The sequence below is a fragment of the Opisthocomus hoazin genome, chromosome 3 (genome assembly GCF_030867145.1).
Source record: "Opisthocomus hoazin isolate bOpiHoa1 chromosome 3, bOpiHoa1.hap1, whole genome shotgun sequence".
Classification (NCBI taxonomy): domain Eukaryota; kingdom Metazoa; phylum Chordata; class Aves; order Opisthocomiformes; family Opisthocomidae; genus Opisthocomus; species Opisthocomus hoazin.
In genome coordinates this window covers 33612087-33627748 of record NC_134416.1, presented here as the reverse complement: position 1 = coordinate 33627748, position 15662 = coordinate 33612087, and the positions used below count along the sequence as shown (strand labels likewise).

Here is a 15662-nt window from a genome sequence, read left to right as displayed (position 1 = left end):
TGGGTATATCAGTAGTTTACAGCTCAGAGAAAACTGTATGTCACAGGAGTGAAGGTATTCATACCTCTGAACTCTGCAGTTGAGAAGAGCAGGAGTTGTGGATTGTTGTAAATGTTTTTTCCTGAAAATTTCTTGGTTTGAGGATACACATTTATGAGGGAACCAAACATGCTACAGATTTTGCTGTATCAGGAGTATCAGACTTTTTATTGCTTCATAAAACCAAAATTAAAGCAAGAGGAGAATCACTTGTACTCTCAACCTTGCATGTACCCTTTAGCAAAAGAACTACTCAACTGCTTTATAATAATATTTGTAACTTAATTTTAATTTAATTTAAAATTTTTAATTTAATTTAATTAATTAATCTTTTTAATTTAATTTAAGTTTTAATTTAATTTTATATGTATTATGTATTTCATTTTCTGTGGGAATATATATATATATAGTATTTTCCTTGGGTTAAGCATCATACAATTAAGGTATATTTTAAGTTTTGATAGCTGTGTTAAATAGAAGTAATTTAAAATACTGAAATATATCCGTGTCATTTTCACTACTTCTCACTGCAAATTCCTTTTGTTCTTTGTCTGCAATGACACGACAATTAACTGTTTTCAAGTTTTGTAATGTCTAGGAAGTGCTAATCTATTTCATTTCTTATCCTTTGAGTTCCTTTGAAATAATTTTCTACATCTTTTTTTATATGACACTAATGTAGAAGAATTTTATTTCATTGTGTTACTTACGCAGTCACTAAAGTAATGATTTTTTACTGATGGTAGTAAAGATTGGTTTATTCAGTCCCGTTTTTGCAAAAGGGTAAGAAACATCTTGCAATATATCTGATCACTTCTGTTCCATCTTTCCTTTATTAGTTTCATTACACTTTCTAATCTTTCTCTTGTATACTAGAGAACTAAAGCTAAAAAAAATAATCAGACATTCCGAATACAGAGCTATTTCTTTTTTATCCTAGTTTACTATGGCAGGAGCATGCGAGATGTTACAATACATCTAGGACCTAACTCTCCTGTCTTCTCTGTTACTCAGTTTTTCAGCCAAGCAAAACCAAGGGGAACAAAATAGTGTATTTTGAATCAGTATTATACAGAGTCATAAAAATATGAGTTGGAAGGGATGTATGGTGGTCAGATGTTCCTGTCTCCTACTTTGAGCAGGGCTGTTGTTCACCTTGAATCAGTTTAGCAGTGGCTTTGTCTAGCCACATCTCAAACTCCAAGCAATCTTTCTAATATTCATTTTGAAGCTCCCAAGCTGGAATTTGTAACTGCTGCCCTTGTTATACCTCCTGATACCATGAAGAAGACACCAACAATGAACGCAACATTCCAGATCCAGCCTCACCAATGCCGAGCAGAGTAGGCTGACAATTCCCTTCAGTATTCTACTCACACTTTGTTCATACTGTTCAGATACGCGGTATATGATGTGTATCTTACAGTAAGAGAGCACTGCTGTCTCATATTCAGCTTAGTATCAGCTGGGATCCCCAAGTCCATTTTTGCAGAACTGCTACTAACTCTCAAGGTCCCCTGAAGTTCTATCAACTGACATGTGACTCACTCCCTCTAATGTAGCATAATGCACAAATTTTCTAAGAGTGCACTCTGTCTCATTTCCAGATCGTGCAGAAAAAAAGTGCACATCCAGCATGGCCTGTGCTCACAGCAGTGCCATTACTTCTGATCTCCTTCAACTAGATGTAATCATACCATTTTCACTTCCAGTTCATAAAGTAACAACCAGGTCAGCTCAGCTCTGGAGTAATTAATATGCTCATTTCTTGTCCGCCAAACACCAGATTTTTTCATGTGTTTTGCAGCTAACTTTGATGCCTAAACTTTATGAACATCCTCTCAGCTTCCTGCATGTATACTAGTCCTTGATGGGAATGAATGAGGTTTCCACTATCAAAACATCTCAGGGTATTATCACAATGAATGGACAATAAAGAGGGTTTCTGAACTGAACAGCAGTATAAAACGCAGAGAGGTTTCCCAGACCAAAGTCACTGTTGGCACTGTTTATAGTATCATAGAATCACAGAACAGTTTGTGTTGGAAGGGACCTTTAAATGTCATCTAGTTCATCCCCCTGCAATGACCGGGGACATCGTCAACTAGACCAAGTTGCTCAGAGCCCTGACGAACCTGACCTTGAATGTTTCCGGGGATGGGGCATCTACCACCTCTCTGGGCACCCTGTTCCAGTGTTTCACCACCCTCATTGTAAAAAATTCCTTCCTTACATCTAGTCTGAATCTACCCTCCTTTAGTTTAAAACCATTACCCCTCATGTTATCACAACAGGCCCTGCTAAAATGTTTGTCCCCATATTTCCTATGAGCCCCCTTTAAGTACTGAAAAGTTGTAACTAGGTCTCTCTGAAGACTTCCCTTCTCCAGGCTGAACAGCCCCAACTCTCTCAGTCTTTCCTCATAGCAGATATGTTCCATCCCTTGGATCATTTTTGTGGTGCTCCTCTGGACCCACTCCAACAGGTCCTGTGCTGAGGGCTCCAGAGCTGGATGCAGGACTCCAGATGGGGTCTCACCAGAGTGGAGTAGAGGGGCAGAATCCCCTCCCTCGACCTGCTGGCCACGCTGCTTTTGATGCAGCCCAGGGTATGGTTGGCTTTCTGTGCTGTGAGCCCAGAAAACAAACTACTGTTATAGGCTCCCACTGTTGATTTACAAAAATAAGGAAGAGACTCTAGATCTAGACCAGATCTTTTGCTGCATCAGCTTAATGCATCTACGAAGCAGAAGAAATTTCTGGAAAAGAAGTAACTTTATATCTTGAATCTGGGATAGGCATAAGTGCGGCAAATCCTAAGTAAAAGGAAGAGTTTTATGAAGATCCATCCCACTTGGTGGGTGAAGGAAGAGGTGATCTTTTTTGATTGTCTGCACGGTATCTATCACTCACGGCAATGACTGCAGATGCTTGATTAAAAAAAACCCAAAGCTTTACTTGGAGTTCAGTGAGATTACAAAAGATGGTATCTTTGCAACTTCATAACACTACTTTTAGCGAGTGGGGTTAAAATGGATACTGATTTGGGGAAACTTACAGTAGACTACAAAATATAGCACACTGACAAACTTACAACATCACTACCTGTATGTGTCCAGAATTTCAGAGACAGAGAAATAAAGGAAAACAACAAGAAAGATAAGAGATATCACCACCCTTGGATCCAGCGACAACTTCTGCTGGTGGTCAGGGTCCTCTGGTTGTGGGGGTACACCTGCCTACAACAGCATTACTTATACACAAAAGTTACAAAAGCCCCACCTAATACAATTATTCCACCTATCTTATGCATATTCACTATGTAGCGCAAGTAAGGTCGTCTGTGCTTGTGCAGGGATTGTGCTGAGCCAGCAAAGTCATCTGCGCCTGTGCAGGGGTCCCAGAGGGTCTGTGGTGGTCGTATGGGCAGGAAGACCGCTACTCGCTTTATCCTTTTATGGTCATGCATCATCTGAGGACACCAGAGTCCTTGTCATTCTTGCCAACTCCTTGTTTCACAGTCTCACAGCAGATGTAAGTCCTTGGTCGAGCAAGTTGTAACCATTAGATGTTCCTTATTTTGGAGCACTGGCTGCTATTCTACAACATTTCAGAGATTGCCTTCAACACTTCTTGGGAGAGGGGTACTGTTGTGCTTAGTGGGGGGGGGGGGGGGGGAGGCGGGGCTAGGTGGTCTCATGGTCCACTCCTGCTTACTTGGTATCTCAGAGGGAGAGAGGTGAGCTTCACAAGTTGACACCCTGTCTCTGCAGGATTCTGCTCATCTGCCCCAGTCCCTCACCAAAATGATGAAGTTCCCAAAGCACAATGCCTGATTTAGCAGTTTGCTTAATTCAAGTGTCTCTCTCTCAAGACAATTATTCATTTTGATCTGGGGCTCTACGTATGGCGATAAATTCTGGGAAGGATTTAAGACCGTTTTCTTTTCCCTAGTTTGCCTGCACATCTACCTATATCCATTGTACAGATGCCCTATAAAGGACTGCATATTCTGATGCTATAAACAGTGCTTATAATTTTGCCTCTGCAATTTGGAGCATTGCTACATACACTTCCTCTCCTGGATCCAACTACTAGAGAAGTGTTGCTGAAAGTAGTGGAAGCACTTGCCTAGAAAGTCTTACAATTGGACCAAAAGAAAAAAAATCCTTCTGTTTATTACTTAACCTTTTCTAAAATATATATTTATTAGGTGAAATGATACCTGTTCTTGAGCTGAACATTTTTACCCAGGGATGTGGTAAGAAGCCAGTTCTTCTGTTTTGGTCTCTGAGGCCTCTTAAAAACAAGGTAGGAGTGAATACCTGCTACGCACTTTGGTGTAACAGCATATGATGATCAGTGGAGCTCAGGATATAATTTCATATGCTCTTTTATCCCATATTATGTCCTCCTAGCTTCTTACCGTTTATATTTCAGTTGAAACTCAAAATCAAACACATAAATCAAATTGCTTGTATTCCCTGTTGACATTTTACTCCTATTATTCCAAATCAACTGTGTCACTTAATTATTAGATTTGTCTGCATTATCCTTAGATGCTTGCATTCAAATACTTTTTTTCTTAATAATTATCTAATGCAATATTTTATTTTTCTTAACCCTTTAGTTCAATTTAAAAGAAGAACACAATTTTTCAGCAAATTTATTCTAAAATTGAGGCTGATAAACTATTCAGGAATCCCCCGATTGATAATCTAGTTAGGTCACCATCATGGTTTAACCCCAGCCAGCAACAAAGCATCACACAGACACTCGGTCACTCCCCCGGGGTGGGATAGGGGAGAGAATCAGAAGATTGAAAGCAAGATAAATGTGTTGACATAAAGACAGTTTAATATGTAAAGAAAAAGCTGTGTGCACAAGCAAAGCAAAACACTATTTCCCATTGGCAGGCAGTACATCTCCAGGAAAGCAGGGCTTCATCACACGTAATGGTTACTTGGGAAGACAAACGCCATCACTCTGAATGTCACCCCCTCCTTCTCTTTCCCCCAGCTTTATATGCTGAGCATGACGCCATATGGTACGGAATATCCCTTTGGTCAGCTGGGGTCAGCTGTCCCGGCTGTGTCCCCTCCCATCTTCTCGTGCACCTCCAGCCTGCTCACTGGTGGGGTGGTGTGAGAAGCAGAAAAGGTCTTGACTCTGCATAAGCACTGCTCAGCAATAACAAAAACATCTCTGTGTTATCAATACTGTTTTCAGCACAAATCCAAAACATAGCTCCACAGTAGCTGCTATGAAGAAAATTAACTCTATACCAGTTAAAACCAGCACAGTCATCAATTAGGTAAGGAATGTCTGGTCTAGGATGGAAACCACTAGTGCCTGCTATATTGAGTGGAGGGTGTGTATTTTTGACCCATCTGTGGCGTCACATAGAGCAACTGAGCTTGAATGGCACCTCTGCGGATCATCTAGTCTAACGCCTGTTCAAAGCAGGGTCAGCTACAACAGGCTGACCAGGACTCTGTCCAGCTGGGGTATGAGCATCTCCAAGGATGGAGACATGATATTGTCATCTGGCTGCACCCTGCGTTTAACAAATGGCAGCACTGCAGGCCCAGTACCATAGCTGAGAAGTCCGTGTATGTTCTAGTCAATACCATCCCATAAAAGACACCTGAGCTTGTTATGTAGTGCTACTATAATAATAACATGGTTTAGAAGTTTTGATACCTCAAAAGATAAGGCTGTGTCAGTGAAGGGTTGCTCACAGGCTAATTGCTTTCTCTTTCTGGTAGCAGTTAATTAGCCTTCAATAATTGTAGTTTTGGAGCTAGCTGAAGAATTTGTGCATGATGCAGACAAACTTTATATACATATATTCTCTGTATAACTTTCCAGTACTCCCTTAAAAAAAAATTCCACTTGCAGAATAGACTTATGCTACATACCTAGCATGGAAGAACGGTGGAAGTGGTCCTCAGGTGGTGGTGATGACAAGTACATATCCTGTACAGGTTGTTTCGTGTCACTAGATGGGTTCTGCTGTTATGTGCTCTGTAGCACCTCCACGGTGTCTCTTCCTTCCTCTGGGCCTGCTGCTTACAACCAGTGATGCAGATTTGCTGCTGTTCACAAGTCCTATATAACACACTAGATGCACCTTAAGAAATTAAGAAGATTCTTGTACGTGTTATTGTGAACAATTCTCAGGGATGGTTTCTATACTTACAGAAACTTCCCCCACAATTAGTGGAGATAAATGGAAGACATGCTATCAGCTTCAGGGACTCTTTGTTTCTAGAAGCCTTAGAAGCCAGTAGGTTTTCTTTCAGAAAAGGTTTTGGGGTTTTTTTTATTACAGTATGAGTGAAAATGAAACAACAAAAAGTCTTAGGGCATCAATACAGTAGGCATTGTTCAAATTTATGGGGAAGTAGGAGACTCTGTCTCACAGGATTATTGTCTCTGATGCTAATCTGGCAGAAAGATCCATCTCTCTTTGCCCTTAATGTGAAATGTTGATACTTCAGCTTTCTGTCACAGTCAATTCAAGTGGAGCCCGATACAGATACACACATCTGTGTAAACTGTTCTTTGTTTTGTTTTCTAGGACAATTAAGTAAAAGCCTAATAGATGAACACAATTACTCAAAATTAATTACTTTCAGGCTGTTTAAATCATGAAAGATTCACTATTTGTATCTGTTGCTACATTAGGATTTTTTTTTTTTGTCAGCAGAAGTACCTAAGTATCTCTCCAAAGTACAACATTGCTCTTTTTATAAAAAATTGTAAATATTTTTTATTCTAATCAATTGTACTTTTCATTAATCTTTAAATACAAGGTATTTTTAATTTTAACTACAATTTGTACTGAACTTCTTTCTGAAAATTCATGTAATGGAATGCCACTGCGCAATACAGTCTGACATTAATACTGAAAAGACTTTATGACAAAGCGTAAGACTCATTTTCTAGCAGCAGCTCAGGAATGTGAACACATTGAGATGTTATTTCAAATCTCTGGTAACTAGATTTTACATTAATTATTCGAACAGTGAAGAAAGCCATTTCTCTGTATTGCTAACATGTGAAAGATCTGTTACTTATTTGCTTTAAGCCATAAAGAACTTGCTTTGTAGGAGTAACCCTTGCAGTTGCACAAGAAGTTGTGAACTCACCTTAATTTTGGCTGTCCAAAAGTCAAGTTTATAAATCATCCTGGTTATCTCCTTCTGTAATCACTGGAAAGGGAATGAGAGGTGTCACCAAAGAATGATTGATTTCCCCCAGAAATCCGTATTATGATCACATTAATTAAATATTCTTTATGGCCAAAGTTACATGAGATGAATCCAAACACTTGTTGCTAGTACCAAAGAATGTGAATAAGAAAGACTGCTGTCTGCTGAACAGATCTTGTAAGGCTGGATAAGCAATCTGATATTCTGCCAAACTAGAGTTCTATGGTAGTTTATGCTGGCTTTTGGATATTCAGCTTAGAAAGGGAGGCACTGTGCTCTGGAGGCACATCTCTCCCTATTGACTCTAAGCAGATCGTTGACGTCTTAGTTTTGATGTCTTACTTTAACACAGCTTACACTAAATGAATGCCATTCACAAGGTCTAGAAGATCTGCTGGCTGTTTGGCTATTGTTGTTGCTCTTGGGTTCAGGGCACTTCCCTATTGGTAGAAAGCAATTAAGAGCTAGAATATTTGCCTGAGCCTGTGTTTTTCCAGAGATGGCTTTACAGTTACGAATTCCATACCTTTTTAGTGTGAAGAGTCCCCACACCTGTCTAATACATGGAACATTAGCAACTGTTAGGATATCTAATTCAAGTGGATGCCAGAAGATTCTCTGCATTTTACTGCTATCATGGCAAGTGCGTAAAATTACTGCAGTGTTGAAAAAGGATTTGTTAAAAGAAAAACCAAAACCTTCACAGTGTTGAATTTTATTACGGGCTTCACATTAGAAGTCACCAGAAATAAGCTTAGCACCTGCGTTAAGGGACGAGTAGGAAAAGTACGATGCCAATGAATGCAAAAATGATATATTAGTTCATCAGACGAGTCTTAAAAATTCACAGTTGAAGGTATGAGAATGCTGACCTAGAACAGATTGAGATTAATGACATGTGGCTCTGCTATTGTATTGATCAGTGCCTGTGGCTATTTAGGAGATGATAAAACACACAACATTGATTAAGGCTACTGGTAAAGTGTTTTAGATGTCAAAGCTGCAGTACTTTTCTTAAAGCTCAAAATAGCCTTTAATTAGGTGTATACAATAGAATGTGTGTATAAACACATGCATACACATGGTTAAAATACTTCAGAACAACTGGCAAGAACATTGGTTTAGTAGTACAAAGCAATTAAGGTTTATTACAGGTCCTTCACTATTATTTCGGCAAGCTGTCACGTAACTGGTAGGCTATACAGCAACTTTTATTATAAAATTACCAAAATATTATATACATGGAGGACCAAGCATTTTAACTCTAATTGTATAGAGACTTGGGGAAAGAAAGGATATTAAAATGTCTGTTTGTTACCTGAGAGATCTGTTTCACAGATAGAATCTTCCTGGGGGAAAAATAAACACCTGAACTCATTACTGGCACAGCAGAAATTGCTGAAATCTTGAAGAGATTTAAGAGAAAAGGAGTAAAACATGAAGGAGGTATAAGAAAATAAACATCTTCACCATGCAGAGAACTAACTATAGTAACATTGCACACACTTTGGCAAAATATCATTGGGCTTGTAAGACATAATTGCAATTTCCGGAAGTCACAGCAATTACCTCAGAAATGAATGTCAGCTTTGTAGAATGTACCAGGAAGAAACAATAGTGCTGGTGCAAGCACACAAATGTGCTGTGAATTTCCTAGGGATTGGTTTTATCTAGTTTTCAAAATTCCAGAAGTTTCTATTCTGTTTCTTCTTAGAGCAAATAGACTCTTGATACGGTCCTGGTCAGAGCAATAACCAAATGCTGGGACAGCACTACCATACACTCAGTTCGTTCACAGACTGTATCGAAATGTACAAGAAAATGAGAAGTTCAGAAGGGGTATATTCCGCATGCAGAAGATGTTTCCTAGTGTAAAAAGTGGAACTGTAACCTCCTTAACTGAGTCGCTTTTGTTCAGGCATTTTTTACCGTTCACAGAGATCCTTTAAGCAGGATATACAACTTAAATGATCAAAGCAATTATTTATTGTCTCATATACACAGATGATAGCTACATCATGCTACTAGGCTTAGCACTAATTTGCTCACTGTGCTGATGAGACACCAGGTGAGTCTCTGTTGGCCAGGGAGTCATCAGTCAGCTGCAGAAGTGCTGCCTCTTTACTCCTTGCAAAAGGCTGATCCTCAGTCTTGCTAAGTGCCCATCTTCTGATTTTCTTTATTTCTTCTGATTGCTTTTTTTCTTAGGACTTTATTCCTCAAGAAAACTTGTCAGTCATTTTTCTGGTTTTTGGTGGTTTTTTTTTCTTCTTTGAATCCTTGACTTGGTAACTATTATTGTCTCAACAATTTTACTCCTGTCTGTGTTTTTGCTTTTCCTGTCTTGCTCGGCTAGAACTTTTGTACTTTGTCACACCTCACCAACAATTTTCTCTGACAGAAAGCCACCCAGCTGTGCTACACAAAACTGGGCTTTTGGTCACAGACAGATGAACCCCTTGGCCATGGGTTACAGGGTCTTACAAATTTGTGCTTCCTTATCTGGTAACTTGATCAATGTCATGTGCAGACCTCCATTTGGATTGAGGACACATATATATTCCTGAAATTGTCTCAGTTCCTTTCCAGCTTCCTTCTCCTAACTCCACTGTCTAACATTCAGCCTGGCAAAAGTCCAGACATACATCTACAATACTGCTTTGTGAACAGTGTAATCTAAATCATAGGTGGATGAATAAAAATGTGATAAAAGATGTTGTGTTTCTTTTTTGGTTTTGGTTTTTTTTTTTTTCTTTTATTATTACATGCAGGGCATAAAAATTATACCTGTCAAAAAGAAAATGTCAGCATCTGCTCTTGTTACATCATTTTCTTTCTTCTGTGTGTACCCATTAAATAAGTCTTTCTGCAAAAACATCGGGAATTTTTTAGGTTGGTCAATTCTGCCCATTGAAATAAATAAAGTAAAATTTTTTAGTTACTGCTATGGAATGGTCACTGGACGGTTTCATCAGTTCCCAATATCTAAATGCCAAGAAGGGGGAAGAAATAATGAAAACCTAAAACTTGATATTTTTGATCATAAAAGGTAGTAGTAAGGACCAGGGTAGAAAAGAACTGCAATATAAGTGTTTATGTTTTAAAGTCTATATCAGAAGTGTCACCCTAAAGTCTTTGTATATTCTGTGTACGGAATGATTTAATATAGAAAAGATTACTTGTGCCCTGTAGTAGAGATCTAAGGTGGATCAGATGAATTACACCCTCAACTGGCAGATCACAGAATCACAGAATCACAGAATAGTAGGGGTTGGAAGGGACCTCTGTGGGTCATCTAGTCCAACCCTCCTGCCGAAGCAGGGTCACCTACAGCAAGCTGCACAGGACCTTGTCCAGGCGGGTCTTGAATATCTCCAGAGAAGGAGACTCCACAACCTCCCTGGGCAGCCTGTTCCAGTGCTCCACCACCCTCAGAGGGAAGAAGTTCTTCCTCATGTTCAGACGGAACTTCCTGTGCCTCAGTTTGTGCCCATTGCCCCTTGTCCTGTCACTGGACACCATTGAAAAGAGCTTGGCCCCATCCTCCTGACACCCACCCTTCAGATATTTGTAAGCATAAATTAGGTCCCCTCGCAGTCTTCTCTTCTTCAGGCTGAACAAGCCCAGCTCCCTCAGCCTCTCCTCGTAGGGGAGATGTTCCAGTCCCCTCATCATCCTTGTAGCCCTCCGCTGGACTCTCTCCAGTAGCTCTTCATCTTTCTTGAACTGGGGAGCCCAGAACTGGACACAGTACTCCAGATGGGGCCTCACCAGGGCAGTGTAGAGGGGAAGGAGAACCTCCCTCCACCTGCTGGCCACACTGCTCCTAATGCACCCCAGGATCCCATTGGCTTTCTTGGCAGCCAGGGCACACTGCTGGCTCATGGTTAACCTGTCGTCCACCAGGACACACAGGTCCCTCTTCGCAGAACTGCTCTCCAGCAGGTCCACCCCAAGCCTGTACTGATGCATGAGGTTGTTCCTCCCCAGGTGCAGGACCCTGCACTTGCCCTTGTTGAACCTCATCAGGTTCCTCTCTGCCCAGCTTTCCAGCCTATCCAGGTCACGCTGAATGGCAGCACAGCCTTCTGGTGTATCTACCACACCTCCCAGTTTGGTGTCGTCAGCATACTTGCTGAGGGTACATTCTGTAGTTGCTAAGCCACTCTCCATCATATTTGAAAAGCCATGGCAGGCAAGAAAATTCCCCAGTGACTGGAAAAAGGGAACCATCACATCCATTTTTAAAAAGGATTAAAAAGAGGACCCTAGGAACTACTGACCAGTCAGCCTCGCCTCTGTGCCCCATAAGATCATGGAACAATTACCCCTGGAAGCTGTTTCAAGGCATTAGGAAGACAGAGAGGTAATCAGAAGCAGCCAGCATGGCTTCACCAAGAGAAAGTCATGCCTGACTAATGTAGTGGCCTCCTGCAATGGAGTGACTGTAGTTGATGGGTAAGGGCAGAGCAACTGATGTCTCCTACCTTGATTTCTCTTTGACACTGTCCCATACAACATTCTCACTTCCAAATTGGAGAGGTATGGCTTGGATGGATGTATGGTTAGATGGATAACGAATTGCCTGGATGACCACATCCAAAGAGTGGCAATCAATGACTCAAAGTCCAGATGGATGTCTGTAACTAGTGGTGTCCCTTAGGGGGACCAATACAATCCAACGTATTTATTAATGACACAGACAGTGGAATTGAGTGCATCCTCAGCAAGATTGTGGATGACACCAAGATGAGTGGTGTAGTTGATGATACACTTGAGGGATGGGATGTCATCCAGATGGACCTTGATAGGCTTGAGAGGTAGGCCCATGCAAACCTTGTGAAGTTTAACATGACAAGTGTAAGGTCCTGCATCTGACAAGTGTAAGGTCCTGCATCTGGGTCAGGGCAATCCCCAATATCAGTACAGACTGTGGGATGAATGGATTGCAAGCAACGCTGCAGAGAAGGACTTGGCGATACTGGTGTATGAAAAATTGGACATGAGCTAGTACTGTGTGCTTGCAGCCCAGAAAGCAAATCATGTCCTGGGCTACATAAAAAGAAGCATGGCCAGCAGGTCAAGGGAGGTGATTCTGCCCCTCCACTTTGCTCTCATGAGACCCCACTCCAGCTCCGGGCCACCAGCACAAGCAAGACATGGACCTGTCAGAGTGGGTCCAGGGGAAGACCAAGAAAATGGTGTGGAATCGAGACTGCGCTCTCGATATTTCGTAAACTATACCTTTAAATGTGAAGCAAGAGAATTTTACATCAATCATGATAAAAAGTATGTATGACTACAGTCACTCAAACTCCACCTTAAAGGCAGAAAGGATATAAAAATAGCCACGGAAATGGGGGATTTTTGGAGAAGAAGATCTTCGGAGGAAAAGAAGGTAACACCGTGAGCAAGTCAAGGGAAACTCCACCTCAGACTGCCTCCGACAGCCGGGATCGGCCGACGGGCTGAGCCTTGCTTCTCTACCCCTTGGGACACCTTGGGTGAGACTTCAACTAAGCGCTTTTCGCGGGAATAGTTACTCCCTAATGTTTATAGCCAGGCTGTATTATTTATAAACTTTTCACGCGTTTTATATTTGCACGTGCTTTCTTGTAGACAGTGACTATCACCGGCAATTCAAAAAACCTATATATCTGTTGCACAAATAAAACTGCACTAAGTAGCCAGTTGTCACAGTTTCTCACTGAACGCGACCAAATGCGGCCATGCCAGTTCATGAGCATGACTGGACTGAAGGTGCAGACTGCTATGAGTGTATCCAGAATCGTGGTAGTTTAATATACATATTAAACGTGACTGGACTGGTAGTGGCAAATTGGACATCATTCAGAATTTAAACCTAGCTGCACCTAGCCTCTCACTCCGGTGAACAGCGTTAGAAAGCAAGGGGGTTTATTTTCTGCCAAATTAACACGACAAATGGTCAGAGGGCTGGAAGATCTCTTCTATGAAGAAAGGCTGAGAGAGTTGGGTTTGTTTAGCCTGGAGAAGAGCAGGCTCTGGGGAGACCTTTTCATGGCCTTCTAGTACTTTAAGTGGGCCTATAAGAAAGATGAAGAGAGACTTTTTTGCCAGGGACCATAGTGACAGGACAAGGGATAATGGTTTTAAACTGTAAGAGAGTATGTTGGGGGAACCACGGCCATGTGGTGAGCCCTCCAGATACACTGAGTCTGACTCCTGATAGCCTATAATGGAGCAGGCATCAAGGTCACAATGAGGCCTGCATTAACCGTGATTAGCAAAAAAACCAAGATCCTGAGGAGGGGTTTGATGTGTGTCACACGAACCAGAGACTGAGAAGTACGCGTGAACGGCGCGTGGACAGTGCATGCATCCAATCGCGTTAGAGCTATCGCGTGGCAAGGAACTATATAAACACGGGTTTGTAGCGCAATAAACTGGCTTTGTCTGATCATATTGATCGTATGAGGAGTCCTTAATCCCGCCGCGACAACTGGCGCCCGACCAGGGACCCTCAAATCAGCGCTGGACCAGAGCCAGCGGGAAGCCGGCGACGGAGGGTGTGGAGGCCGGCCGAAGGCGAGTGCTGCCCCGGCACTCGGAAAAAAAAAATGCCAGCATACGTTGAGGGAAAACCTGCCCTGATCAAGCAGGCGGCTGGGGAGGAGATGGGGATCACACTGACCCGGAAAGAGTCGGCAGTGGAAAAACTCCTCCAACATGTCCTTTCTACTAGAGGGTTACAATATGACTCACTTACCTTGAAGACTCTGTTGCTTTGGGCACAAAGTGACTGGATCCCCACAGTGGAAAGACTGTGGGAAGAAGTTAGCGCGGGATCCAAGGAAGTGAGTAAATTCTCTACGGTGTGGAGACTGATTTATGAGACGCTGAAAGAAATGAGAGACGAAAGGAGGGCGCTGGCGCTGTGTCTGGGCTACCCGCTCCTGCTGCTGCTCGCCGCGCTCAGCCTGCTGGAGCACAAGTGGCGGCGGGAGCCGCGGCGCTGCGGGGAGCCCCCCGCCGCCGCCCCCGCCGGCCGGGAGCCGCGGTCCCGCGGGCGCCCGGCGGCAGCTGGTCTGTGTGTTCCGGGAACACCAGCGACGCAGACAGCAGAGGAAAGAGAACGAGCTCGAGAGTCGCAGGACAGTCAGATCGCAGAACTGGTTACAAAATTGGAAAAGTTGCAGGCGACAGGGCTGCCACCTCCGCCTGAACCGCCGTGGGGAGGGGGCTAAGAGAAATGGGGGGACGGGGCGAGGTGGGCGGCGGAGCGCGCCCCGATCCTGGGCTCCGACCCCGGGCTCGCTGCGCGGCTGCGGCGCGCACCCGCGGGGCGGGGCGCAGCACCCCCCGCCGCCGAGCGGGAAGTTCCGCGGGCAGCTGCCGGCGCCGTGCCCGCCCGGAGCGGCTCCGCAGCCGGCACCTCCCCACCCCAGCTCCGCGGGGGCGGCGCCGCGGCCGCCAAAGTTGCGGCGGGGCCGGGGGCCGAGTGCCCGCCGCCGCTGCCAGCCATCAAGGGGCTCGTTAAGGAAAAGAACGAGAAAGGCTCAGTGCTTTGCCTCGAGGCGCGAACGCGGCAGCGATGTTAGAAGCCGCGGGACGTGTGTTAGAGCAGGACAAGGCTACGGTCATGGCTGCCGCCGTAGGTGCAGCGATGCGACCGCTGGTCGCAAAACAAAAAAGAGGGAAACAGGAGAAAAGTTGTTTTAATCGCGACAAGAAGGGCCTTTCACAATTTTACCCGAGCTGGGTGAAAATGGGAGGGTTTTTTTTTCCCTCTGGAGTGCTTCAAAAACCCAGCTCCAGTATACACGAGGATTTCTCCATTGGCTTTTTTCTTTACAGGCTGCCTTTCGTGACTTGAACTGGGGCCTAATGTAAATACTAGTGTAGTAAATACCACGCTAGAGAGTTACTTTTTTTTGGTGTGATTAATATAAATTTAAGGCTTATTAAACTGACTATTGATGTGTTGTACTGAGTTTTGGAAGACTTAAGAAAAATTGCTCGATTTCATTAAGCAAAGCATCTTTTCTGTTGTTTAATGCTGATGTTTTAGTGGGAAATCTTTACCTGAGTCAAAGTTCTGCAACCAAGAACAGGGAGCTGTAATTAAAAGTTGTTTTAAAATGCAGTTCTTCTGGGCCCGGGTGGACTAGGGGCTCGGCGTGGAGCCCAGCTGCCAGGAGGGCAAAGCCGAGACTCCTTCAGGTTTCCAAAGAGGTCCGAGCAGACTGCATTAGAAATCTCCTGGCAATGCTTCAGTATCTATACGAAAAATGACACATACTCCACTTTTGCTGTAATTACTACTTGCTACTGTGGGAAACGACCTGAGTCAAATCCAGGCAATTAAGTTTGATGCATATTATATTTGATCCTATATGTATGTACAATCTTGATCATAATTGTTGAA

General features: G+C 43.1%; 1 long non-coding RNA gene across 1 annotated transcript; it reads right to left on the bottom strand.

Annotated features, from left to right (window-relative positions):
- Positions 1 to 4923: 4923 nt before the first annotated feature.
- Positions 4924 to 14198, bottom strand: LOC142360733 (uncharacterized). The gene is made up of 5 exons (XR_012763319.1): positions 14004 to 14198; positions 8574 to 8660; positions 7193 to 7255; positions 5960 to 6171; positions 4924 to 5218 (listed from the first exon to the last, which is right to left on the bottom strand). It is a non-coding gene; the product is annotated as an uncharacterized LOC142360733 (long non-coding RNA).
- Positions 14199 to 15662: the final 1464 nt, after the last annotated feature.